The sequence below is a fragment of the Protopterus annectens genome, chromosome 7.part0, assembly GCF_019279795.1.
Source record: "Protopterus annectens isolate FY-2018-M chromosome 7.part0, PAN1.0, whole genome shotgun sequence".
Classification (NCBI taxonomy): Eukaryota; Metazoa; Chordata; order Ceratodontiformes; family Protopteridae; genus Protopterus; species Protopterus annectens.
Window position 1 is genome coordinate 334,937,367 of NC_056739.1, and position 14,077 is coordinate 334,951,443.

The window sequence follows — 14,077 nt, forward strand, 5'->3', positions numbered from 1 at the left end:
GGCTAAGTATTTTTTTTTTAATAAGGATAGCTTGGAAATAGGCCACAAAAGAAAGCCACTAAATAAGAAGAACAACCTATATACCTATGAACCTATATGTGTAGGATGTATCTTATACATTTTAAGCACTCTTTTATCCATGAATGTGGGATACTATCAAATGCTTTTTTTGTAGTCAATCCATGCCATACTTAGATTTTTCCCCTTTTTATAGTTCTCCACTATGACCTTATTTAACAAGTGATCCTTTGTTCCCTATGTCTTTCTTTTATTGCCCTTTTGTTCTACTGACATAATTGTTTTCTTCTAAATGACTATAAACTCTGTCGGCACCAATTTGAGTGTATTTCCCTTTGGGAAAAATTCGGTGCTCATGAACTACCACATAGGCAGTAGTCCACTAAACACCAATGGTGTGATAAGAGACCTAGGGACCCAGGTTGACAGCAACCTCTCCTTTGATAACCACATTGCCATTGTAGTCAGAAAGTCCTTCTATGTGACACATCCCATTACAAAAGGTTTCTCATCCAGGAAGAAAGAGGTCATAATCCCTCTCTACTCATCTCTTAGGCCTATTATAGAATACAGCGCCCCATTTGGTATGTACCTCACTAGACACCTACAACTGGAAAGGCCACAAAAATACCTCACGAAGAGGATCTTATGCCTTAGACACATGCCCTATATGGACAGACTCAAAAAACTCCAGCTATACTCTGTCTCTTATCGCCTACTTAGAGGCGATGTCTGCTTGATCTACAAAGCCATGTCTGACCCAGAGCTGCTAGATATGATACACATAAAGAAATCCCAATCCCTCCATGTCATATGCTCCAGGGACCTAAACCTTCATTACCACAATAAACAGAACATGCTGGAATGATAGGTTCCTAACCCAGAAACTTCCCATACTCTGGAACAAACTTCCTATTCACGTCAAGCAAAGCACTTCACTGGCCCTCTTTAAGAGAAATCTTGACGAGTGGATGGGCAATAGGAAGTACACCCCGGGGATCATTTCAGTGGCCTTGCTTGACAGGGGTACTAGGAACTAATTTTGGGCAGCATGATGCCAGGGAATCTTCTTGGGCTAGGCTTACATAGGCTCCAGGGCCATTAGCCTAGTACACACCTATGAACCTATATAGTTTATATGTCATCAGAAGGCAAGTTATTAGTCTATAATTTTTAGGGTAGCTTACAGGTTCACTCAAGTAGGAGCATTGGTTTTTCTGTTTAGCCAGGTTGGTGTCTGTTTGGGTGTGCATGTAAATAGTTCTTACTCATTGCTAAATCTTTGTGCAAAGATGTCAATACCTTTTAACCAAAAGTTGGGTACTGCATCTGGGCCTGGGGTTTTCCAATTAGAGGCTTTTCTTAACTTTGTTTTAATCTCTCTGGCTGTTACTTCATCCCATTTCATATCCTGTACCTTTAAATTTCTTATTCTTTCTTTTACTTCTATCCATTGAGAATCTTTGTTCCACAGGATCTTCATAGATCTTCTTCTTCCTCTTCTTTCAGCTTTTTCCTGGTTAGGGGTCACCACAGCGGATCACCTGTCCGCTCATGATTGGCAGTAGAGTTTTACAGTGTCGAGTTGCCAGCCCGACGCCCAACCTTCCACAGAAGGCACACATGCACGCACATACACCTATGGCAAATTTAGAGTGTCCAATCCACCTAGGATCTTCATAGATACTTCTCCAAAATGTATCTGTTTCTTCTTTACTTTGGCAGTCTTTTAATTTCTTTTACCTTGTTTCTCAATTATCTATAAAAATGTTTTGGGTCACCAATAAATTATTTTGTACTTTACCTTTTGTATTTATCTGCATATCTTTTAAGTTTTTCTGCCTGTGCTGAGAATTTTAGTTTATTTGCGATAGTGCATGACAGATCTCGGTCTGTTCTAATGATGCACATTGCTTTTATCCTGTCTATCTTTCTTAGTATTTTTGTTGATCTGTTACCTCTTCTATATTCGAACAGTAACACTTCTTTCCTTAATTGCTTTATAGTTTTCCCTGTTTGATACTTCCATGATGGTATTCATTTTCTCCCCTTCCTTTCCCTCACTACCCTGTATTCTTGTGGTAGAACTTTATCAGTTATTAATTTAGCTGCACAGTAATATATCCTATTTACTTCTGTTATATCACATGGATCTCTATGGACAGTCCTAATTACTGTGTTCATTTGTTTTATCAAAATTCTGACTGAGTTTTATTGGCATTCTGCAGTCTGTTTCTTCTGTCTTTGTCTATTAAATCAAGCAACTCTTCTCTTGGCTCATTTTCTTAGAAATTGAGGGCTATTTTTTTGTTTTCCCTATCCTGTGGGCATTCTGTAGAAAGTTCTATAGCATTTTCCTGTGGCACATTCTCCAATTTCATCCTGTGCCATCCGTTGCTCTGTCATATGGGAACTCACTGGCCTATCACTCCTCAACATTGACTGCATCAGAATTTCCACAGTTTTCTGTTCCTTCCCTTGCTGTCCAGCTTCAAGTGAAAGTTTGTACTGGTTTCCTGTGGAAGGCTTCAAAATATCGTCATATGGCACCTGACCAAGTGCTTCCCGTTCCACTGGTTTCCCCTTAATTTGGATACCCATTGCTCTATCCTGTTCTGGTGTTTTCTGAATTAGATTTTCTACACTGAATCCTTCACTTCACAGGCACTCCACAACCTCAGTTTCTATTTCTTTAACTTCTCCATTTACTAATCTCCTTATCTAATTTTCCTCTGTAGTCTTATTTTTTTTGTTGTAAAGTTTTCCATGTCTGGATACCTTTGTCTGTATTTCTCTTCAAATATCTTTGGTGATGCTCTTTTTGTATTGATTAGTTTTGCTTTCTCCTTTTCATAAATATTACACCATATTAAGTCTTTCTTTCTTTCCCATGTCCATATTTCTTCTTCAGATGTCTCCTGATCTTTCTGCTTCTCCTTACTTTGGGGACTCACTCCATTATGCTGTGATGTAACCTGTGTTAGACATTCTACACCAAATCCTTCACTTCGTAGGAACTCCATAACTTCAACTTCTATTTGCTTAACTTCTGCTTTACTCGTATTTTCTACTTACCCTCTTTGTGCTATTTTCTTATTGCGAAATTTTCTATATCTGGATGCCTCTGCCTGTATTTCCCTTTGAAAAATCTTTGAGGCTGCCTTCTTTTATATTGATTAATTTGGCTTTTTCCTTTGCATAAATATTGCACCATAGCAAATCTTTCTTTCCCATGTTCATATTTCTTTTTTATACTTTTCAAAAATCTCTAGGTTTTGTTAATATTTTCACACTTCCTCAGATGCTTCTTTTTCCTACCAGATCAGTGTTTCTTGATCTATATATTGTTTTTTTCAAATCTGTTGTATTAATGAATACAATTTTTTATTTGAAGCTTGTGACAGTTTGTCTTGTGGAATTATTTTTCTTTCCTCTTAATTTCTTTCTCAATTGTTTTGTATATCTTGTGTCTGGAAATTCTGGGCTTTTTGCATAATAGTAACAATACATAATTTCTTATCCTCAATAGTCCACTTTATTGTCTTTATGGCTCTTCTTTGGCCTATCAGTTTCTGTGATTTTTGTGGACTACTACTTCCTAATACAATGGGGGGGGGGGCATCCTCCCACTGGGCCTGGCCTAGCCCAGTTGTAGGAATGTTTCCATATTTTGATGATTCTACACTGTCATCTTTTCCAGTCCTGGCACCAGTGTGTCTACCAGGATTAGGAACATTTTTTTATCTTGGGTCTTGTGCACTCAGCTATCTTTTTAATTTTAACCTGTTTCTGTGTATGATATATGCTATGCACATACAGTCTACATATCAATATTGCCTTGGTGAGATTTTGAGAAAGTGTCCACCTCGCGAAGGTACTCACCAAAACTGGAGGATGAATTCAAATTCAGCAATAATACTCTCATTTATTTGCTGACTTATCTCTCCATTCAGATCTAGCCTTTGACTGCCATGAGTCTGTCATATTGGGGAAATCATTCTGTGATGGGCAACCTATAAATAAAGGTACGGCATGTAAATCCAAGGAAGCCATTGTTCCACTGTATTCAGCATTTATCAGACCTATCAATGAGTGCAATGCCACCTTTGGTATTTAACTAACCAGGCCTATCCAACTGTAACATCCACAGAGGTTCCTGCCTAAACCACTACACGGTGTATGTAACATATCCTATGCAGACTGCGTCAAGGCTCTATCTGTGTATTCTGTCTCCTACATGGTTTGGAGGGGAGGTATATGCCTGCCAATAGGGCAGTGTCAGACCCCACTGTGGACCTACTGCATCTTCACGAAACAACTAGCACCAGAATTGCTTGTTTTACAGGCCTACACTTTGCCTGTGGTATAAATAAGATATGCTGGAGAGACAGGTATGTAACCCAGAGACTACACCCTATATGGAACAGGCTCCCCATCCATGTGAGGCAGAGTTCTGTCCTAATGCAAATCAAGTGCAAGTTACACAACTGGATGGGAAACAGGACCATCATACCTGGTTTAGGACCAATGTCTCTAATGGACACAGGGAAACTAGATGGTTCATCTCCCATGCCCTGGCTTGTGAATGTTTCAGCTCCCAAAACCCTGCTTACACTTATCAATGGCATCAGACTTTGACAAAGTTTAGGGATGCATGGCTAGGCTTAAAGAAGCACATGTGTTTGTTAGCCTATTAAACACACATGAACTTATGAACCTATGGATCTATACTGTTTTAACTCTGATATTTTTCTTATGTGCTGTCATACGCAATCATGAAGGTGAAATGTAAACATTTCCATGAAACACCTGTCATTGTGTAACTACACAGCCATTACAACAGCATCCATCATAATGTACACACATTATTATGGTATAATCATTATAAATGGCAAAGTACAATATCTGTAAATGACCAGTAAAAGTAGCATGTCAAAAGCAACAATGGATGAAACATTCATATTAATGTACGTAGTCACCCTGTGCATCAGGCACACAGCTTTGTTTCCCTGCATCCATGAGAAAGATGATAGGGATGTGCCACATGTATCATCACGTGCACAGGGTGTTGTGTGGGGGTGCAGTAGGCCTAGGCTGACCCAATAGGTTGGCATGCGTGTGTGAGAATCAGGAAGGGAAGCAGGCAAGATGGACCATGGAAATGTGGCGTGTGTGTCTGTAGGTGATCTGAATGTGATAGTGGTGTGTTGAGTGTCTGTGTGAACACAGCCAAGCTCTGTGCTAGCCCTGCATGTCTGTATGTTGGACAGCTGTGAGCTATGCGTGGTAGAGCTGACAGTTCATCTTCACCCCTGAACATGTAAACTGGCTCTGACAGGAGTTGCACTGGCACCTCCCTCCCAAGGTCAGATGCTGTGCTACTCTGTGAGGGTGACTGCTGTCTGCAGGGAATGTGTCCTCCACGGGAGTGCCCAGGACCATGAGATGACTTGCCATGTCTGAGTGTGGATGATGCACTCTACTGTGGAGCAGTGGGTGTTCTGCCACTACAGGAGCGTGATTGTGGATGACCACATTGATTCTCAGCAGGTATAGTTGCTGACCTAGGTCCATGAGGCAGATGCTCAACTTCAACCAGATCTACCATCATAGACAATGTGCATTCCAACGCAGATGTTTGAGACAGATCGCACTCTGACTTTCCACTGCATCAGTCAACTGTTCCAGGGTATCGGCAACATGATGGAGTCAGTCATGGATGTCAGACTGTGTGCTGCATCCATAACCCTGAGCATTCATCAGGAGTTCCTTTCTGAACGTGCCTGTGTCTCCATGATGGCCCTAAACTTGTGCCTGGTGACACTTGATAAGATACCTGCAACAAGTGGTGGAGGGACAGCAAGCCTCTGAGTGCCCCTATCAGTCCACCTGTGTGGAACCTTGCCAACTGTTTGGCTATGGGCAGTGTCGACAGTCACTGCAGACACACTAGCCACACTTCACTGTTCAATGTCCCCACCCTCAGACTGTCCAATATCTTTGGCCACAGGGGACTGGGTATGCATAGGCATACTGGCTGTGTACGGTGATGAGGGTGGATGAGGGATGTCAACCTCTGTCAGATTCAGCTACTGCAACCCCCAGCTGTGCCTCACTTTGGCCACTACCATCAGAGTCTGAAGAGACACAGACATCAGGTTGTGAGGGGGACAAAGACCAACCTTCCTTCACTTGTGACAAAAAGGGGAAAGCATCACATTAATACCTGCACTACTATGCTCTGCAGTAGTGTGTTACAATATATGTTAAGCTGTATACACTGCTGTCACTATTACACAGTTGTATAACCCACAACCTCCTATAGTAGAACATGAGGACATTAGTTTCTAGCCCAAATTTGTAATTTGGAAATAAGTTCATTAAACAAGAATCTCATGGGCAAAAGATAAATGATGTACACTGTTCTGCAAAACTCTGCACAGTTGATAGTTATGGCAATCTGTGATGTCCTGACAATACTGTCAATTCACTTACCTTGGGCACACCTACAAGGCATAGGTATGACTAATTGTCTACAGTCAAGGAATATTTGTACATCTGGCAATCATGCAGAGAGTACATTAATCCAGTCAGCAGGCATGGGATGACACTTTAGTGAATACATGGAACTAAATCTATATCTCTGACAAAACAGTTTTGTGCTTATCAGTAGCAGGAGCATGGCCTCTTCCTATTCCTGACAGTCCTGAAAAGGTTTGGGGGAGAAGTAATATAAACAGCGGTGTATGTTACAGTATAACAGGGGTAATATGTCCAGATATCTCGCATTTAAAGTGGCTGCTATGTTAACAGGTATGTGGGTCACAGTCTGTGCTTGAGCTTAAAACTGCAGCTAACCTCCCCCCATATAACACCTGACACGCACTTAAACCATGTACACCCTGACATGCTGAATGTTGCAGCATTTCAATGCTGATCCAACTAAGCATACCTGGATGCTCCTCTTGACTGGAAACAGTGGTACCCACATCCACGACATATTAATTGATGGATGCCTGGGAGCTGTCCTGTGTTGCAAGGTTCACCAGGAATTCTTGTGTGGCTGACTGAGGTTGTTCTGCAGACTCATCATCAGTGACCTGATGATCCCTGGCCACATCTGCTGCATATCTGTGCCATGGTGTAATATGGTTGACCCATGGCATTTAATGTTGTGCACCAGTTTGTCCCACAAGGCTGCACAGTCTTGCCCATTTGCTCAATCTCTGGACAGCAGGACTTGGTGGTGTTGTCCAAAGACTTCATTGAGGTAGTTTTCTGCCTTGGTGAAAGGTGCTCAGCATCTTGCATGCATGATATCCTCTGAAATAGAAATAAATGAGAAGACACATCAGGATCACATACGTGGGAGTACAGTATGTAGAGATGCAGCAGTTGAGGAAAGCTATTAGTATTCTCCTCTTGATTACACATCATGCATTCAACAATGTGCCAAACATAGGTTGTGGATACAACTAGGATAGTAGCAACAGTGACCTACTCCTGTTTGTCATGACAGATACTTGCATATGATCACACACCCAACACAGGAGTCCTTGTAGTGTGCCCCATGGCAGGACCCCCTCCCCCCAAATAACATATGTACAAACAGTGCCAACCAATCAGCTGTGTACTATTACAACTGCTAACAAAAGAAGTATACCGGACACCTGTGTACCTAGTTAACACACAGCATTATGTCCTTGCTATACCCTACATCCTGTGTAGGTGTAACACAGCTGGACATCAATGGCATGTCATCAGTACAGTTCTAAGAAAGGCTTACTGATGTAATCCCGATTCCACCTAAGTATAATCAAACATTTGCATCATGTTGGAAACAAAATGGTTACATACGTAATGGAGTACAATGCTCTGAAAAATACAGCAATAGTATTACTGCCAACGGATGAATCACACACATTCTCATACACCAGGATTCCCCTAGTTATGCGTTTGCCTTTTTAAGATGGTTCTCATTAGCAGATTGCCTCTGAACCAATCTGTGGGTCAGAAATGCTACATGCAACATACACAGCTGATTTGCAGTATAAGCAGCCAGTCCTATGCAACTACTGAAGATATAAGGCCTCATTGTAGATTCCATCACCTCACTCATATGTTGGGTTGGAAATTACTGGGGTAAAGATACTGTGTTAGCACAGAATGTTTGAAGCAGCTACGTTTTACATACAGATGTGTGTGCTACAGGCTGAAGCCGTTGCTGCTGCTGCTGCAGGCAATAGGCATAGTTAGAGGCTACAGAATGTGCAGGACAACATCACCTAAGAGTAGCTGTGGGACCTGTGGCAGCCTTGGTGTTCAACAAGAGCCTGATTGAGGGAAGCCATCCCACTGGAAATTAAGGTATATGTTTATGGTGAGTATGTTGGCCAAAGCAATCATTAACAGAGTGAAAGACAGCATGCTTGGTGTGTCCTAGAACAAGGTAGGGAGTACATTAACCATCATGTCAACTAGTTAGATAACTGCCAAGTCATGTTTTATGTAATGGTAGTCATCTGGAATGTGTGTGCTGGCAAGCCTTGCTTCTAGCACAGCATCCATATATGTATGTTATTTGTGCAGCTGTGGTTGTCTGCAATTTCACCGGCTATTCATTGTGGCTGCAGTCTATGACTGGGCCTCATTTGAATTACATACTTCAAAATCTTCTGGGAATTCATAGTAATGCATGACCTGACATTCTATGCACTTTCTAGCGTTGTAATAGGACCACATTTAATTGAACATAAGATGGTGGCGCCTTATATGGCAGCAGCCTGTTTGGCTGCCATACGTCTTGTGTTTTCTTTTGTCTTCCATAGTTGGACCATTTTTTCTGGAGTTGCTGGTGGCAGAGTATGGAGAGGAGGTAGTCATAGTGTTGGTGGATTGGTTGGACCAGTTGACTGTTCAGGCTTAACTCGGGTAGCTTGAAGTGGAGGGAATGGCTGGGGTGGTTGGCCTGGTTATGGCTGTTTGGTCCTGTATGTGGAGAGGAGCATCGGGAGGAATGGATGGTGGAGACCGGGTGCTGGCTGGTGTCAGAAGGTGTACCGGATTCGAGTGGATTGTTAAGATGGAACAGGACTGTTACTGGTGGAGATGAAGCTGGTGTCTGAATGGATGGTGGATTAAGACTGAAACTGAGGAGACTGTGTGGTCGTTGACATGGATGAGGGCAGATGGAGGAGACCTGACTGTCTGCTTGGATGTGTGCTGATCCAGACTTTTGAATGTCTGTTTTGTTGGATTGGTGAAACTGGACTGGGACTTGCCATTGCTGAGATAGAGCTTTGGTTGGCTGAGACTCGTATGTGTGTGTTTATTGTATATGAGATTTTGTTGTAATGGTCTGTGTTATGTATCAATGAGCTTGAAAGAATGTTATTTCATTCAGCTGTGCACTTTATGGTTGCACAGTCTTAATGACAAAGTTGTACTTTACTTTTACTTTACTGTTCCTATCTGTAGGCCTTTGACTTCCATTATTTAGAATCAGGCATTCAAACTGTACTGCTTTGGGTGGATAAATGGGTGATGAGACAGTCAGGTATATCAAAATTTATACTGGTGATGTACGCATACATGTATTTTAAATGGTAGACACAGCTGTATTTAAACCCAGGACTATGAGGATCAAAAAGTAATGTTTTCAAAGCATTTAACAGATTGAGCTACTGAGTCACTGTTATAGCAGGTGTATTTTTCCATGGTGTAGATATAATTCACACTTACCTGCTGTTACCTATCTCACTTACATCTATTATGTGTACAGCTTTATAGTGATGCACTTCTCTAACAGAGAGCCAGATAAACTCCTGTTTCCATTAATCTTCTAGCAGATTTCTGCAATGTGGCACTATGCACAGCATTGTGCGAACATGCTTAATGAAGAGAAAATGACAATTACTACATTTTGCATAAAACACCTGTGCTAATTAGCTGGCTGTGTGCCTTGGGTCGATGCACTGTTCTTCACGTGCAATGGTACTCTGTTTGAAATCAGGCACAGGTGTAATTTTTGAACATAATTACTATGTTTTCCACTACATATATTGATATACTGCCATTTAGCGTAGCTTAGCAATGCTGTGCTTGGTGCAGCATTACACAAAAATGTTTTAAAGAAAAGAAAAATTGGGCAGATAGACCAGTGGGTAAGTGGGGTGCAAAAAGGGGGAAAGCCATAGTGAAATTCCCCCTTCTTGAAGATATCCTAGCCTGGATATCTAGCAATATAAATAACGAGACAATTACCCTAAGCAACATTAACATAAACTGGATAGACTGTTCTGACCACTCTCCACCTCATATCAACCTCCTCAACTTTACACAGCTCATAGCAAATATAAATAGACCCAATAGAAATAGTGATAGTGGCTCAACTCTTGACTGGATACTAGTCTCAGATCCAAACAAAATCCCAGCTGCAGGCACACTACCTCTAAGTATTAGTGACCACCTACCAGCCTTTATACTTCATAAAACTAACCCAGTACCATCCCAACATCAGTACACACTATGTAGAAATTTAAGGAATTTTAATCCTACAATTCTTAATGAAACCTTTGGAAATATCAACTAGAATATATTAAAAATCCTGCCCCTGGATGAGGCTGTTGAGTTCTTCAACTCCATATTCCTCAACATCTTAAACAACTTAGCCCCATTAAAACAAAAAAGAGTGAAAACTAAGCATGCCCAATGGCTATCTAAAGCTACCAAGCAAGTCATGATAGTCAAGGACAAAGCATGGAAAAAATGGCAAAAACACAAGAATCCCACTGATCTCCAAGAACTTAGACAGCTTTGTAACCAAACAGCTAATCATTAATGATGGAAACGACTAATATCTAAACCTCCAAAAACATTTAGTCAAAATCCAAAGAAATTCTAGAATTCCATCTCCTCTCTAATTAACACTGGCACCAAAAACAACCCTTGCCCATTCCCAGAAAAAAGTCAGTGAAATAGCCTCTCCAACTCACATTTTATCAACATCATAGCAAAACTTACCACCACCTTTCCCCAAACTATTATGAACTTCCAACAACTATCACATCACTCACAGAACACTACAATCTCCTCCCTATCCACCTTCTACTTCTCCCCTATACCCATCACTACTACAACAAAGCTTCTCCTAAAATTGAGACCTGGCTCCACTGACCCTGACAACTTGTCCCCAGAATACCTCCAAATGTCAGCAAAATCCATTGCCTATCCCATTAGCATACTTCTCGACAGATCCATCCAAGAGTAGTATCTTCCCACCATCTGGAAAAAAGCATACATTATCCCTCTCCATAAAGGTGGTACTAATACAGACCTTTCTAATTTCCGACCTATTGCAATTCTCTCCCCTCTTTCTAAACTCCTTGAAAAATGCATCCACTGTCAACTTCTAAACCATTTAGCTGTAAACCAGCCCCTCTCTCCAACCCAGCAGCACTAACACTGTCCATATATTCTTTATGGACATAGGCAATCAGGCTAGAAATGCTGGTAAACTTGTATCCTATCTTTCTTGACCTATCAAAAGCTTTTGACACAGTCTCACACACTCTCTCCTCCTCAGCAAACTCGCCACCCTTGGCACTTCCCCAGCAGCCCTAAACTGATTTATCAGCTATCTAAAAGGCTGACAACAATCCACTAGATGGCTTAACTCTTTCTCTCCATTTCTCAGGTCCTCCACAGGCATTCCCCAGGGGTCCATTCTTGGACCCTTTATTTAGTATTTTCATAAATGACCTCCACTACTCTTATCAATGGATCTGTGGTGCAATTTGCAGATGATTCACCCATTATCTGCTCTGCTAAATCATCAATTGAACTTCTGCAAATCACCTACAATCCCTTTACTACAACTGAAATTTGGATTGCCAACAACCACTTGACCCTAAACCCACCAAATTGCTAATATTTACTTCTAAGTAAAACTTCCCTATAAACAAGTTTGATTTCACCATGCAGTCTTAAAGTATAACTATAATAGTGGTTGTCACCCATAGTAAATTATTAGGAGTCATTTTTGATGAAAACCTCACATTTGACCTTCACATCCACAATAATATAAAAAAAAACAAAAAAAAAACAAACTAGGTGCCCTCTACAGACAAAAATGCATTCTAAACTAAATTGCTCCACTAAGTGTCCACTTGCATCAACCTTTCTCCTACCTTCACTTGTGTATGGCACTCCTCTCCTTACCAATATCCAGTCCACCCTAAAAAGCAAGCTTGAGTCCTGCTACAAGAAGGTAGCCAAGTTTATTACCAATGCAAAACACACTTCCCACCACTGCATCTCCCTTCAAACACTTAACTGGCTTGAACTTCCAAACTATCTAACCTACATACTACTAACCACAGTGCACAAAATCATTCACAAACCCTCAGACTGTCCAGCCCTCTCCTCTGTATTAACTCACTACTACCCAAGCATGCCACGTAGATCTGAAAATCCACTCATCCTACATGTTGACATACGTAAAATCCCAGCTGGCAATATGCTTTACTCCTTCTGCATAGCCAAGCTATGGAATTCTCTCCCAGTATCTATCAAAACCTCCAGTAACATTTCCTCTTTCAAAAGATCTCTACAGCAACACCTCTCCACCCTATGGCAATGCACTTGCTTCAGCTCTCATCCATCTATTACTTGACTTCCAACATCCTAAGTTATAGTCCCTTTCATTTTATTTCCTCCCCTCATCGAATCTTCCTACGCCATTACTTGATAATACACGCACTTTATCTATTCTTCTGTCTCTACCCTTCCTTCCCTTCTATCTGTGAATAACTCGATTCCGCTCAGCCCTGTACGACTGTGCTGGCTTATACTCCTCGGTACATTGTAAATATTGTAAAATAATTGTAAATATTTCTATATGACTGCTTAATCACAATATTACCTCTAAATCTTCTTCTTCTTCTTTTGGCTGCTCCTGTTAGGGGTCGCCACAGCAGATCAACTGTTTCCATTTCTTCCTGTCCTCTGCATCTTACCCTGTCACGCCAACCGCCTGCATGTCCTCTCTCACCACATCCATAAACTTTATCTTAGGACTTCCTCTTTTCCTGTTACCTGGCAGCTTCATCCTTAGCATATTTTTACCAATATACTCTGCATCCCTCCTCAGCACATGCCCAAACCAACGTAATCTTGCCTCTCTGGCTTTGTCTCCAAGCCTTCCAACCTGGGCTGACCCTCTAATATACTTATTCCTAATCCTGTCCATCCTCGTCACACCCAGTGCAAATCTTAACATCTTCAACTCTGCCACGCCAAGCTCTGACTCTTGCCTTTTTGTCAATGCCACTGTCTCCAACCCATATAACATAGCTGGTCTCACTACCCTCTTCTAGACCTTCCCTTTCACTCTTACTGGTACTCGTCTGTCACAAATCACTCCGGACACTCTTCTCCACCCACTCCATCCTGCCTCTACTCCCTTCTTCACCTCTCTTCCACACTCACCATTACTCTGAACTGTTTGTATAAAATAATATTATGACTATATCTGGCCATCAGGCATCACTAAATTCCATCTATATGTATATATCTAATGCCTATTTGTCCTCCATTACATTTTTTATATAATACTTTTGCTTTGTCAATGCTATCTTTACTTGCTATTCCTTTTGAATTTATGTACTATTGAACTTTCTTTGTGGAGCTTTTCTCCCTGGGCCTCCACTGAAAATGGGTTATTTTGGCCCAGTGGACTTTCTCAGTAAACAAATGCCAATAAATAAATAAAATAAATTCAGGCAGGTATGTGCAGGAAGGGTGTAGGAAAGAACCATAGTTATTCACTTCAGTGACAACAACTGTGCACTTTAACAGGTTTTAAGTGAATTTGGACTGTCACCTCCAGAGAGAGGGGTGATGAGAACATAAGTGCGTTGTCAAGCCAATTGGACCAAATTGTGTCCAGTGGACACATGTAAACTGGAGAGCTATGTATGGGAGATAGGTGCCCTTCTTTTTTTTTTTTTTTTTAAGGAGGGAGTGGAATGTTGGGGAAGGGACATACTGTAGGTATGCA